The sequence below is a fragment of the Scyliorhinus torazame genome, chromosome 3 (genome assembly GCF_047496885.1).
Source record: "Scyliorhinus torazame isolate Kashiwa2021f chromosome 3, sScyTor2.1, whole genome shotgun sequence".
Taxonomy (NCBI): domain Eukaryota; kingdom Metazoa; phylum Chordata; class Chondrichthyes; order Carcharhiniformes; family Scyliorhinidae; genus Scyliorhinus; species Scyliorhinus torazame.
The window spans coordinates 98,887,955-98,902,207 of NC_092709.1; the positions used below are offsets into that span (position 1 = coordinate 98,887,955).

Consider the following 14,253-nt stretch of genomic DNA (forward strand, 5'->3'; position numbering starts at 1 on the left):
GTCCGACATCATTATCACAGCAAGCAGTCCATTCCACACCCTAACCGTTTACATATCTCAAATACTGACAGAAATTTGGGGATTTGGGTAATATACCTATTGAATGTCACATTGACAATAAATTCCTATGTGAAAATGTGCACTCTACAAAAAGTGTCAATGAAAAAAGGTTAAGGATTATGTTTTAGAGTTTCCTCGTATAGCTTCATATCTATTTGGAACTGGATGTTTCAATTACGATCTGTTCAGTTATGAAAGAAAGATGGCTATTCCATCAGTCTGGGTTCAAATTTAAGTCTCGCTCCCCAGCCCTTCATAAAACTGCAGTACCTAAAATGCATTTCAAAAAGGTCCTGCGTGTAGCATATGTCTAAGCCATTTCAGCAGTCATACTTTTGCTACAGAGACAAAATAATATATATTTTTTTTAATGCTGATCTGGAGCCTGACACTATAACCAATTTAGGAATTTTGACAAGGCAAGAGAAGAACTGGGATTGGTGAGTCAGTAATTAGATCAACTAAGAGAATGATTTAAAGAACAGAGGAGTTTGCTAGGACATGGAATGACCTACCAGAGTCAGCACTGGAAGCAGGATCCACAAAAGCTTTTAAAAAGTAAATCAGCATTTGACAAAATCTAAAATGCCACAAGAAAAGGACAGGGGGATGGGACTAAGTGAACAGCTTTTTTTAAAAAATGAGCCAACATAGATTCACTGGATCCCATGGTTGCCTCTGTGCTATGATTCAATTGTCCTGTGAATGACCCCAGTTTACAACCAGTTACAATTAAAAAGTGTCCTATTTCGAGCAGTAACTTTAAAAGGAACAGGCCAAATTAACAGCTAACATCACAATTATGCTCCAAACCTCAGACTACCTGTTAGCAACACAAACAGATGTCCCACTGGTATCTATTAATATATAATTAGCGCAAGATCTGCACATTATGTGCATAGGTTATACATCTCTAAGCATCTTGTAAGCATCATAAAAATCTTGTAATTCTTTTCAGGTTGGTACATTTATATCTTTGAACTCTTCCTAAGCTCCTCCCTTCTTCAGTATTGCCATACCCTTTGGCTACCTGAACAACACCATGGCAGGTGCAAAGGTGTAGTATCAAAATTGTAGCTACAGAAGATATTTTATAGCCATAATTAAATGTAATTGGCAACAGATTGTGAAGCAGAACAGCAAGAAAATGGACAAATGCAGAATTAACATTCTAAATTCAACTGCCATCAAATATCTGGAAATCTAAAGTTATGGACTGAATTTCTAAAATTACATTTTGGCAGGTGGATAAGAATGGCTCCAGTCATTGAAGTGAATAATAATAAAATGATCTTTATCAATGTCATAAGTAGGCTTACATTAACACTGCAATGAAGTTACTGTGAAAAGGCTCCAGTCGCCACATTCCGGCGCCTGTTCGGGTACATAGAGGGAGAATTCAGAATGTCCAATTCACCTAACAGCACGTCTTTTGGGACTTGTGGGAGGAAACCAGAGCACCCGGAGGAAACCCACGCAGACACCAAAGCTGGGAATCGAATCTGGGATTTTGGAGCTGCGAAGCAACAGTGTTAGCCACTGTGCTACCATGCTGCCCATATGATGGGAAATGTGGAACTCAACTCAAACTGATCAGCCATTATCTTATTGAATGGTGGAGAAGGCTGGAGAGGCCGAATGCCTACTTCTGCATGTTCATATTTTGACAGCAAATTCTGACACAGTAACAAAAATTGCAGTGTAGATTTCCAACAATCTTAAAACTATTGTCAGAAAATTCAACTTCAACAAGGGTGCAAAATGTATGATGTTAGATCTGCCCTTTCTTACATACCACACACAATTTTTCTTTCCATTTGCTTTGAAAATTTTGGGCAGCGTATAATGTATGTGGTGATCCTTTCGTTATTAAAAACCTGATTTAAATATGTCTAAACTGCAGTTTTTATGGGATACATCAATAACCAATGCCAGATGAGTCCATACCTTCTTGTTGATCCAGTAATCAAACAAATCACAGTGAATGTAAGTCTTTTTGAGATGGAAGAATAAATCAAATGACATTTTTGAAGTGCTCTCATCTATTAAGGGACAGAGTGGAAATTACATTCGGTCACATATACAAATCAGTTGCTCCTCCAATTAAAAAACAATAAAACTTGCACTTATTTTGTAATTTTCATAAACTCAGGACATCCCAAAGCACTTCCCAGCTGATGAAGTGTTTTTGATGTGTAGTTGCCGTGGCAGCCAATTTTTCCACACAGCAAGTCCCCAAAGCCAGCAGTGAGGTTAGTTGTTTGATTGTCTGTTTTGGTGATGTTGGCACAGAGATAAATGTTGACCAGGACAATGGGAAATCTCCCCATCTCTTCTTTGCTAAGTGTCAGGGGACCATTTACATTCAGCGGAGGGCAGACTTTTTTTGTTTCTCCAAAAGACAGCATCTTTGACTGTGCAGCACTCTACTCAAGTGTTAGCATTGATTCTGTGCTCAAGTTTTTTTGAACTCTCAAGGTTCTGATTCAGCTGACACCCGAGAAGCCCTTACAGCAAGTGGCCCACACAACAAGAGTGCTGAACACGGTTTCTCTCATACGAGTACTGTTGAGCAATGCTGTCCAGCTCCAAGAGGCAGTCAGTTTTAAAAGTTTTTTTTGAATTCCAAGTTGAATACCCAGAACCAAAGAAATTACAATACGGCAAGAGGTGACACAAGCGGTCATATTCCTGCTGCATGTCTGTTTTGCGCCTGTGTTTAATTTAATCAGATTTAAAGCAGCAATCAACTGCAACATGAAAATATATTGGAACAGCAGCTCTTTTTAAGCATGTCAACTCTCTAAACACTGAGACCTGACTTCATGTCCACAAGCGGGGACATTAGCCTTGATATACTGAAGTGAAGGTAAAATCTGCATGACAACTAACACAGAAGGAATAAATATCTTGCTTCATATGAACAGTCGAGAGCACTTGTGCAATGTTTTATACTGGATGTCCTACAAGTGTAGAGCATAATGCAATAAGTTTCATTTATCTGGACAGTACGGTGGCGCAGTGGTTAGCATTGTTGCTTCACGGCGCTGAGGACCCGGGTTCGATCCCGGCTCCGGGCCACTGTCCGCGTGGAGTTTGCACGTTCTCCCCGTGTCTATGAGGGTCTCACCCCCATAACCCAAGATGTGCAGGGTAGGTAGATTGACCATGCTTAATTGCCCCTTAATTGGGAAATAAAAAGAATTGGTACTCTAATTTTTTTTTAAAGTTTCATTTATCCTAGCTTATATTAGTATGAATTAATGGAGAAAGGCATTCTGAAATCTGCACAGAAAATTTGGAGCTTTGGGCGTTCTTAATTCTTGCATGTATACAAATTAATAATTATTTGCATTATTCCATTTCATTCTTGAAACTCAGTCTACACTGGTAACTAAATTAAGTGCAGAGAACAGTAATATGACTCAATGCCCATTTATACTGCACTTTGGCTGAACCAGTGCACACAAGATAATATTGGATTACAAGCACCCACCTGTATTTACATGAATCTAGTCTGATCGAATAGATAAATGAATATGAAATCCTCTCATGTGTTTTAAACCAGAATGTAAGGAAATACAAAACTAAAGTCCAATGGATGCTTAAGTTCACATAATGGAAATTTTAAATGGAAAAGGGGAAAATGAAACACAATAAGTGCTGGTACACAGTCTCACATCAGGCTCTCCTTCCAGCATGACTGGCGTGCAATGCCAATCAAACATGTTTTAATCAAGATCAGTTTAATTCTGTTGAGTCACATTTGCTTTCTTCCCTTGGCCTCTTCAGAGTATTCTTCACTCCACATCATGTAAAAGCACTCATCCTTTTCATACAGCAGGGATAAATATCAGTCAACTGCCAAGTGACTGGATTCACTCTATCTAAATTGCTTTAGCTTCCCCTTTTACATTTTACTCTTGTCTTAGATACAAGTTTCATACTAAACTAGAGGTGTTACAAAATGTACAAATCCAAATCAGGGAAACACCAATGATCGACTGATAATTACACAACTGTAGAACTGATAATTGGAGTTGTGGTACAGTGACCTCTGGTATTGCATGACTAAACTGCATGGTAACTCCATACTTTTCTTTTGTTTACAGTCAGCCTGCATTTGTTTATTCTGACCTTGTGAAAGAGCGGCAGGGCACTAGAAACAAAAGCAAAGCACTTTAGACACAGTCCTTTCCAACAAAAAGCAGCCTTCCGAGTTCAATGTGGAAATCTGAGCAACACTCATGAAAATTCTTTTACTGACCGAGATGACGTTAAAGGTGCTAAATAACACAAAGCACATCGGCAGTCCTCTGGCGACAGGCTAGCAACGGTTCCAGGAAAAACCTCAGCTATGGGAACAGCTGAAAGTCTGCCTTGTGCATTACTAGGTGCAGGAGAAGAAACAACACAATGTTGTTACGACACCCTGTGCCAGTGCGCGGTCAATTCCAGCCCCATTTGACACAGAGTCGCAACACGGTTGAAATTAACTTTTATTTTAAAATACGCAAGGTCTTTGGCTGCCCAATAACTAATCTCTAACCCCTGCCCTTCCTTAACTCACCCCACCCTCTGTATATACACACAAACAAATACAGAGGGGAAAGAGGGGTGCAAAATAATGATGACCGAGTCATCTGACTCGAAACGTTAGCTCTTTTCTCTCCCCACAGATGCTGCCAGACCTGCTGAGATTTTCCAGCATTTTCTCTTCCTTTCAGATTCCAGCATCTGCAGTAATTTGCTTTTATCTGATGAAAGTAAAAGGGTGAGAGTGTCTTTATTTCAGATGGATGGCTTCCACTGAGTTTCGTCTTCAGTCTAGGCTTTCAGGTGGATGCTATCTTTTCTTTCAGCTTGCAGTAGCTTTCACTGCAGCCTCGCAGAAATAGCAGGTAGCCAGATTTCGAGAGAGAAAGACAGCTTCTTCTTTCAGGGTCTAGAAGCTTCTGCCTTCACACAGTGGGCAGCAGAGTAGAGGGAGAGAGAGAGTAGGAGCTCTTTCCACCTTGTGGATCCAGTGGCATCTCCTAAATTCTCTCCTGAAAAACTCACCTGACAGGATCCAATCGCTGTTGGTTGCCGTGCAGAATACTGTCTGGCCAATCCACTGACCACCAGCCAACCAATCGAACCAAACCCCTCCAATCTCAGAGACTTTGGAGGGTTCCAACTCACCTGGATAGTTACCGAGGAAATATCAGACAGAGAAAAAGAATATCTAACGCATGGATAACTATACAACTGACACCATCGACGCCCCAAGGCCCCCACCACTCCAGCTCACTCCCTTCATTAGCTCTCCGACTCCCTTAACCTTCCAACTCCCTGTCCAATCCCCTCCAACCTGCCCCTCAGTGCTCAGAACCCCTCTCGAGCCCAATTTCCCGACCCTCCAACTCTCTCCTTGACCCCAGGCCTTTTAGAAACCCCTTGACCTCTTGAATCCCTGCTGACTCCATCCGGACACATTGCTTCCCCCTCACAGGCCGCTGGACACGCTCCCTCAATTCCTGATCCCCTTGACCCTTCTCTGATCCTCTGACTCTTTCACTCATTGTGGAGTTTAGAAGAGAGGGGTGAACTTATTGAAACATACTAGACTCTAAAGGGGCTTGGCAGGGTAGATGCTAGTGAAGGAATCTAAAGTTAGGCACAGTTTCAGAATAAGGGGTCTCCATTTAAGATGGAGATGAGGAGAAATTTATTTCCAGAGGCTCGTCAGTGTTTGGAATTTACTTGCTCAGAGAGCAGTGGAGGCTGTGTAGCCACTTAAAATGGCCAACTCCCGATTCAAAATGGCGAACGGCAAAGGCTGATGGGAAAGTCAGCCAACAGGACAAAAACGAGCAGCTGAAGGTTGGCTGTGCATTTACCTCTGGAAAGGCCAGACAAGATCGATACCAGCAACCATCAGCATAACAAAACACCAGCCATCTGCATACTAATGAGCAATCCCCGGGAACAATCAGCAACATTTAGACACACAAAGCAAAACCAGACTCTTCGGCGCCAGCAGAAGCCTACACAAAAGGAGGTGAACGACCACCTCAAGACCGCCCATCGATCAGGAAACCGCTCCAGCATTGGAGAAAATTGAACCAAGTGATTGGGACAAAGTCCAATCACTTGGGACCAGGTACAGGGTCCGCCCCGAAAGGCGGGAAGCCCCTGGGGACTATAAGAATTGAGCCCCAAGTTCAAGGCGCGCTCTCTTCCAGCTCGCGTCACTCTTCAGCAGTCGATCGAACCTGTAAGTCTTACTTCAACGCTCGCTACGAGATAGGCACTCCTAGCTATCAATCTATACCAACTTTGAATCCCGCAGGCTCAGAACCCGAACGAAAGGCCATTTGTTTCCCTGACCTGGTGGGCCAGTTCCAAGTTAAACAAAGGCCTGTTAGTTGTAGAGTAGCTTAAACGTAGAATTTGTGCATGAGTAGTGTATAATAAATGTGCTTTGATTTAAATCTTACTAATCGGTGTATTGGATTATTGATCATTACTCGGACTTGAACCACGTGGCGGTATCATAAAGATACCTGGCGACACAAGAGCAAAGGTGATAAAACAGAGCAATTAAACTAAGGCAAAATCAGCAACAGCTGGGTCTTTGAATATATTCAAGGCTGAATTAAATAGATTTTTGATCTACAAGGAAGTCAAGGATTATGGGTGGTGCAGGCAGGAAAGTAGAGTTAAGGCAACAATTAAATCAGTCATGATCTTACTGACCAGTGCAGCAGGCTTAAAGGACCAAATGGCCAACTACAGCTCCGCTTTCTTATGATCGTTAAGATTACTGAGAATTGGCCTGTGGCCTTCCTTTGCACTCATTCCAAAGTCTCTATATCACTAACCTTATGAGATAACCAAAACAGGCACAGTATTTTAACTGAAGCCTAATCAAAGTCTTGCAAAAGACAAATAGTACGTCTTATCTTAAACTCAATTGTCCTATAAACACACCCAGTACTCTAATCACAACATACCGGTGAACCGTTAGAGATCAATGCAAAGAATGTCCAGCTGTCTTTCCATCTCCATCTTCTCTAATGTTTTTTCCCTGAAGGTTATATCTATGTGAACCATTTGCTCTGCCTACATGCATAACCTGGTGGCATGGTGGTTAGCAATGCTGCCTCGCAATGCCAGGGACCAATTGCAGCCTTGTGTGACTGTGTGGAGTTTGCACTTTCTCCTCTGGTCTGCGTGGGTTTCCTCCGGGTGCTCTAGTTTCCTCCCACAGTCCAAAGATGTGCAGGTGAGTTGGATTGGCCATGCTAAATTGCCTCTAAGTGTTCAAAGATGTGCAGGTGGGGTTATGCAGATAGGGTGGAGGAGTGGGCCATGATAAGGTGCTCTTTCAGAGGGTCGGAACAAAGTGGATAGGCCAAATGCCCTCCTTCTGCACTGTAAATATATTAATGTTAATAACATTGTACTTCTCCAACAAAAGATCATTTGCCGGTCACGAGTCTAATCCCCAAAATATCAAGCTTGAAGACATTGAGCATTGTCTACAGTCCTGACACTCTATATCACCTGCAAATTTACAGATTGTGCCTTCAACAACTCACCTCGATCATTAATAAAATGATTAAAGAGCAACAATCTCAACACGGAACCTCATGGGACAAGCAAATCCAAATCCATCAATAGTCACTTTTTGTTTATGGCCTTCCAGCAGTTCTCAATCCATCTCAATATATTACCATTAATACCAGAGAGTTTGCATAATAATTTTATAATAATCTTTACTGTCACAAGTAGGCTTACATTAACACTGCAATGAAGTTCCGGCACCCGTTCGGGTACACGGAGGGAGAATTCCAGATGTCCAAATTACCTGATCGTCTTTTGGGATTTGTGGGAGGAAACCGGAGCACCCAGAGGAAACCCACACAGACACAGGGAGAGCATGCATACTCCACGCAGACAGCGACCCAAGCCGGGAACCAAACCCTGGTCCCTGGTGCTGTGAAGGAACTGTGCTAACCACTGTGCTACCGTACCACCAGCCCGCAATCCAACTCTCATCCAGGATGACTACCTCTCAGGGGAATAAAGAGTATGGGGCTCCATAGAAGCGGGCAGAGGGATTGCTGGCAGACCTAAGAGTGTGGGGGTTGGGGAGGGTGCAGAGAAGAGGGGGGAGCTCGTAGAAACCAGTCACTTCAAGCAGCGGAGGCAATGGAAACATGTAGACGCATACTATGCATGTGCATTTAAAGGTCTGAAATATAGGAAAAATAGGGTCCCAGCAACATACAGACCGGGACAATCACTTCAATTACGGGATGTTCCCATAAAATCCAGGACGATAGGTTGCCCTGCTTTCAATCCCCAATGGTGAACAGTCTTTCTCTCATGTCTATTAGGCTTGTTATTCAGAACTGTTTCAAAACCCATTTTCAAAAGTATTTTAAAGGTGTCACAAAAACAGATTTATATCAAATGATGATTTTTGGAATCCACTGGCTGGGAACCCGAATTGAGTTTTTTTTTAAAGATAAACCAATGAAGAAAACAAAACACAATCTAGTGACTTGAACTTGCAGACAAAGATGGTTACAAAAATTGCATCATTGCACCTTCCGCATTCCAACCCCATTAAGATGGTGACCACATGCCTGCAAAAATCCATCAAAGACAGTTGGGGGAACAAAACCCGAGTGGGTTCCTTTCCTCGCTCTCCATCCAACTTGCAAACCTTTGAACCCGGTTATCTGATTTTAACAACCCAGGTACTGCAGACAACCTTTTGTAAAAAAATAATTCAACCCAGCACAACTTGAGGGATCAATGACCAGGGGACATAGATTTAAGGTAAGGGGCAGGAGGTTGAGGGGATGTGAGGAAAAATATTTTTGTGAGGAAAAAGATAGGGTGGTGGGAGTCTGGAACTCACTGCCTGAAAGGGTGGTAGAGGCAAGAACCCTCACAACATTTAAGTATCTAGATATGTACTTGTGATGCCAAGGCATATAAAGCTATGGGCCAAGTGCTTGAAAATGGGATTAGAATAGTCAGGTGGATGTTTTTGACCGACGCAGGTGCGATGGGCCATTTCTGTGCTGTAGACCTCTATGATTCTACTGTCTTCAGAAGAACAGATGAATTGCCTGCCTGCATCTTTAAATCTCCAAGACGCTGGAAACATCAGGATCACAAAGTACAAGAAGCAGTGGGACCACCGAGTTCAGCCTGAAGCTAGCCAAGTCGGTGAGAATTGGGAAGGGAGGTGTGCGTGTGTGGTGGTGGTGGTGGGGTGGAGGAGGAGGAGAGAGAGGGAGAGAGAGAGAGAGAGAGAGAGACAGACGGGCATGGAGGGGGGGTTGCAGACTCTCCACTGGCTGGAATCATACCCAGCACAAAAGATGATGGTTGCAATTGTTGGAAGTCAATTGTCCCAGGACACCGCTCAGGAATTCCTCAGGATAGTGTCCTACATCCAACTTTCTTCAGCTGCTTCATCAATGTGTTAAAACATAGCACAATTTAAGAGGGGCTAAGCTGTTTGTTAGCACAATTTAAGAAAGAGGATCTGAGCTTTCTGTTAGCGAATGATGTAATTGAGCTACGAGTTGCTCCGTAGAAGCTCTCAACAAGCAATTAGTCTCAGCAATCAAAATATACCTCACAACCAATATATACTGGAAAGTTCACTTTGTGAACACAAGGGGGAGCACAGCTTTCTAAGAAAAACACAATTTCACTGAGACAAAGGGGTTTGTAATGTCAAAACAGTCGGAGGTTTGAATGGTGAGAGACTGGAAAATGATCGTCTTGGAGGATGAGAAACAAATGTTGGAGAGACTCTCAGACAAACAATGGCGCAAGACAATGTACAGATGGTAGTCGACATTAAAGATCCCACAGCACTGTGGGTGTACTTACAGAACATGGCTGCAACGGTTCAAGAAGACAGCTCACCACCACCTTCTCGAGGGCAGCCAGGAATGGGTAATAAATGCTGGCCTTGCCAGCAAAGCCCACACCAATTGAATTCATTTTAAAAAAAATTTGGAATTTTTCTGGCACGCTGGTCCTTTACCTCATACAAAAACTTTACCTCATACGGCAGCACGGTGGCGCAGTGGTTAGCACTGCTGTCTCACGGCGCAAAGTCCCAGGTTCGATCCCGGCTCTGGGTCACTGTCCGTGTGGAGTTTGCACATTCTCCCCATGTTTGCGTGGTTTCGCCCCCACAACCCAAAGATGTGCTGCGTAGGTGGATTGGCCACGCTAAATTGCCCCTTAATTGGAAAAAATGCATTGGGCTCTCTAAATTCATAAAAACTTTTGTTTACCTCATATAAAAAGTTTATATAGCACTTTCATGGTTACCAGACCTCAGAGTTTTACAGCCAATAAAGTACTTGATGTAAACAGCAAAGGGGAGTCCGAAGAGTCCAAAGAAAAATGTTTATTTTATTCAGCGTAACAGCAATATTTACACAGAACCCAGTTACACATCTTTCTATCAGCTGCTACAGTAGCTGACCTGTTATACTAGTGCTGGTTAACTCACAGCCCAATCAGCACTGGGGAACAATCATCCCCAGCTGGATGAGTCCCATACAGGGTGAAAACACCTCTCCCCCCAAAGTCCAAATACTCGCTCAAAAACAACCATGCAGTAGAGGACAAAGAAAAGAAAAATTAAGGAGAACAAACCGGTATGGCAAACGTCAATGGCCAGACGACAACAACAAAAAAAAAAAAAAGCGCTTTGTGCCAAATAAGGCATCAGAAAAATGGGGGAACAGGACGGACCGCCGCACACTGTGCTGAACATTACTTCTGGCCCAACACTCCACTAACCACACAAAGGGCGATGCCGCAAACAACCGGCCCTGGGGAGTGTGCGCACCAGTGTCTGACCCACCACCCAAGGCCTTATTTGCACTGTGTAACATTATCATAGAAGCATAGAATTTACAGTGCAGAAGGAGGTCATCAACCCATCGGGTCTGCACCGACCCTTAGAAAGAGCACCCTCCTTAGGCCCACACCTCCACCCTATCCCCATAATCCAGTAACCCCACCTAATCTTTTGGACACTAAGGGGCAAATTAGCATGGTCAATCCACCTAACCTGCACATCTTTGGACTGTGGGAGGAAACCCATGAAGATACGGGAAGAAAGTACAAACTCCACACAGTTGCCCGAGGTGGGAATTGAACCTGGTTTCCTGGAGCTGTGAGGTAGTAGTGCTAACCACTGTGCCACAAGGGGGGGGGGGGGGGGGGGGAAAGGATCATCAGCCAATGCGCACCATATGCTCCTAAAGCGCTCGTCACAGCGTCAACGTATAAAAGAGTGGACTTGGACAGCACGGCGGCACAGTGGGTTAGCCCTGTTGCCTCACGGTGTCAAGGTCTCGTGTTCAATCCCGGTTCTGGGTCACTGTCCGTGTGGAGTTTGCACATTCTCCCCGTGTTTGCGTGTGTTCCGCCCCCACAACACAAAGATGGGCAGGGTAGGTGGATTGACCACGTTAAATTGTCCCTTAGTTGGAAAACATGAATTGGGTACTTTAAATTTAAAAACAAAGGAAGAAAAAGTGGAATTAACCAGGCCACTGAACGATGAGGGGCTGTCGCCACAGAATTCACACAGTACTGATTCAATCAGGCACAAACAAACACAGGGTCCACACACCCCAACAGTGTCTGTAGGCACATAACTTGCAGCCATGTGGCAACACCAGCATCCATGTAATATATTGCTGTAGTCCATCTTGCAGTCCTAACCATCATGGAACAAGTCTTTCAAAATCACCGCTGCACTCACAAACCCAAATGACAGTCCAAAAGGGCAGCAGCCAACTTCAATAAGGACTCCACAGTAGACTACTCTGCCACAGTAAGTTGGCATTGCAAAAAGGCCGCAAATGGAAAACGGACGAAAACATTGGGTGACCATCACCAGAGGTTGCCCTGATGATGTCGCCTCTGGTACGGCCGGATAGATCAGACCCTGGAACTCTCCCAGCACACACACTCCACAAGCCAGCATCAATCCTCAGCCCACTGCTCACCTGCCATTTCAAGACAGGTTCCGAAAGAGGGTCTTGCAGCAACGAAAGGTCCATACCTCAATCCACACTCCTTAAAAAAAAGAATTTGGGGGAAGCCAGCCAACAGCTCCAATTCATCCGAGTCACCAATGAAGTAAACGGCAAAGGGGAGTCCGAAGAGTTCAAAGAAAGCAGTTTATTCAGCATAACAGCAATATTCACACAAGACCCGGTTACACATGTGAGGGTCCTCACTCCTTTTAGGTCAGCTGCTACAGTAGCTGACCTGTTATACTAGTGCTGGTTAACGCACAGCCCAATCAGCAACAGGGAACAATCAGCCCCAACTGGATGAGTCCCATGCAGGGTACTTTTGAATTGTAGCCACTGTTTCACTGGCCATGCGCTCATTGCTGTTTGTGGGATCTTGCTGTGTGAGAATGATCACTGCATTTGCTTGAACGAGTCACTGTACTCCAACATTGTCACCATTTGCATTTCTGACAAACCTGATGAGGCTCTATTTAAATGCAGTCCTTATTTTTTCAGGAAACATATAGAACCAATTGTTATTATAAAGCATTAATACGGCAGTTAATTTTTGCAACTCTTGGGATCTAATTTTTAAAAATTATGTATCTCTTCAATTAATACCAGATAGTTGTTTGGGCCAGTTTCTAATAATATAATCTTTATTAGCGTAACAAGTAAGCTTACATTACACTGCAATGAAGTTACTGTGTAATCCCCTAGTCACCACACTACGGCACCTGGTCGGGTACACTGAGGGAGAATTCAGAATGTTCAAATTACCTAACAAGCACGTCTTTTGGGACATGTGAGAGGAAACCGGAGCACCGGGGAAACCCACACAGACATGGGGAGAACGTCCAGACTCTGCACAGACAGTGACCCAAGCCGGGATTTGAATCCGGGGTCCCCGGCGCTGTGAAGCAACAGTGCTAACCACTGTGCTGCCCTATCTGCAGCCGACAGAAAATCCCTTGCTGCCACTGAAGCAATTACAAGTTATAATTGCCAGTTCCAAGCCTCTAATCAGATTCAAGCTGTTTAATTTAAAAATTTTGGTACTGGAAATCATTAAGTACAATAATCAACAAGTAAAAATCTAAAATTATATCAATAAAACTAAATGCATTAGAAGACAAATAATGCTCATGCCACTCTTCCTGGTCTACTATGTTATTCGTTGGTCGGTGGGCTGAGCAACTTTAGGTCCCTATCCACCAGGAACCTGACTGGGTTTCTGTTGTGCAGTCATGTTGGTCACTTGAAGTCTGAACACATGATGTACTGATGATGTCAATTGCAGTTTGCGTGGGCAAACTGGCAGTCTATCCTAACAACCCGTAGAATAAACACCTTTCCAATCAAGCTGAAAATACTGGACAATCTCAGCAGGTCTGACAGCATCTGTGGCGAGGGAAGGGAGCTCACCTTTCGAGTCTGGGTGACTCCCCGTGTCTGCATGGGTTTCATCCAGACTCAAAACGTTAATTCCCTTCTCTCTCCACAGATGCTGTCAGACCTGCTGAGATTTCTGGTATTTTCAATTTTTGTTTCAGTTTCCAGTATCCGCAGTAATATGCTTTTATTTCCAATAAAGCTGTTTATTTGTACCTTTGGGGTCTGCAAACATATCCTTTAAAAACACAACAAATAAAAACTGGCACTAAGGAGGTCAGATGCACGCTGGAGGCTCCTGGAAAAGTAAAAATCATTGATCCGTACGCATACATCCGAAAAGGATTAAGCTAAAACCTTTGCTACACCAATGTTGGCGACATAGGGATGCCAAATATCGGTAGCAGCCAAATAAAGAACTGAACGTTTTTAAAAAAATAAATTTTTGAGTACACAATTCATTTTTTCCAATTAAGGGGCAATTTAGCGTGGCCAATCCACCTACGCTGCACATCTTTTAGGTTGTGGGGGCGAAACCCACGCAATCACGGGGAGAATGTGCAAACTCCACACGGACAGTGACCCAGAGCCGGGTTGGAACTTGGGTCCTCAGCATCATGAGGCAGCAGTGCTAACCACTGCGCCACCGTGCTGCCCTAGGAACTGAAATTTAAGCGTAGATTTCAGAGGAAGCAATGTCAAAAAGAAGCTCGCCACATGATCTGCCCAGAAAGAT

At 43.7% G+C, this 14,253-nt stretch overlaps 1 protein-coding gene and 1 long non-coding RNA gene across 11 annotated transcripts in view; one reads left to right on the plus strand and one right to left on the minus strand.

The window, feature by feature from the left end:
• Positions 1-14,253, plus strand: part of LOC140408608 (uncharacterized) — a 205,094-nt gene that overhangs the window by 149,098 nt on the left and 41,743 nt on the right. The gene's annotated exons all lie outside the window — the stretch shown is intronic.
• arfip1 (ADP-ribosylation factor interacting protein 1 (arfaptin 1)) overlaps positions 1-14,253 on the minus strand; it is a 278,354-nt gene that overhangs the window by 96,004 nt on the left and 168,097 nt on the right. The window lies entirely within an intron of this gene.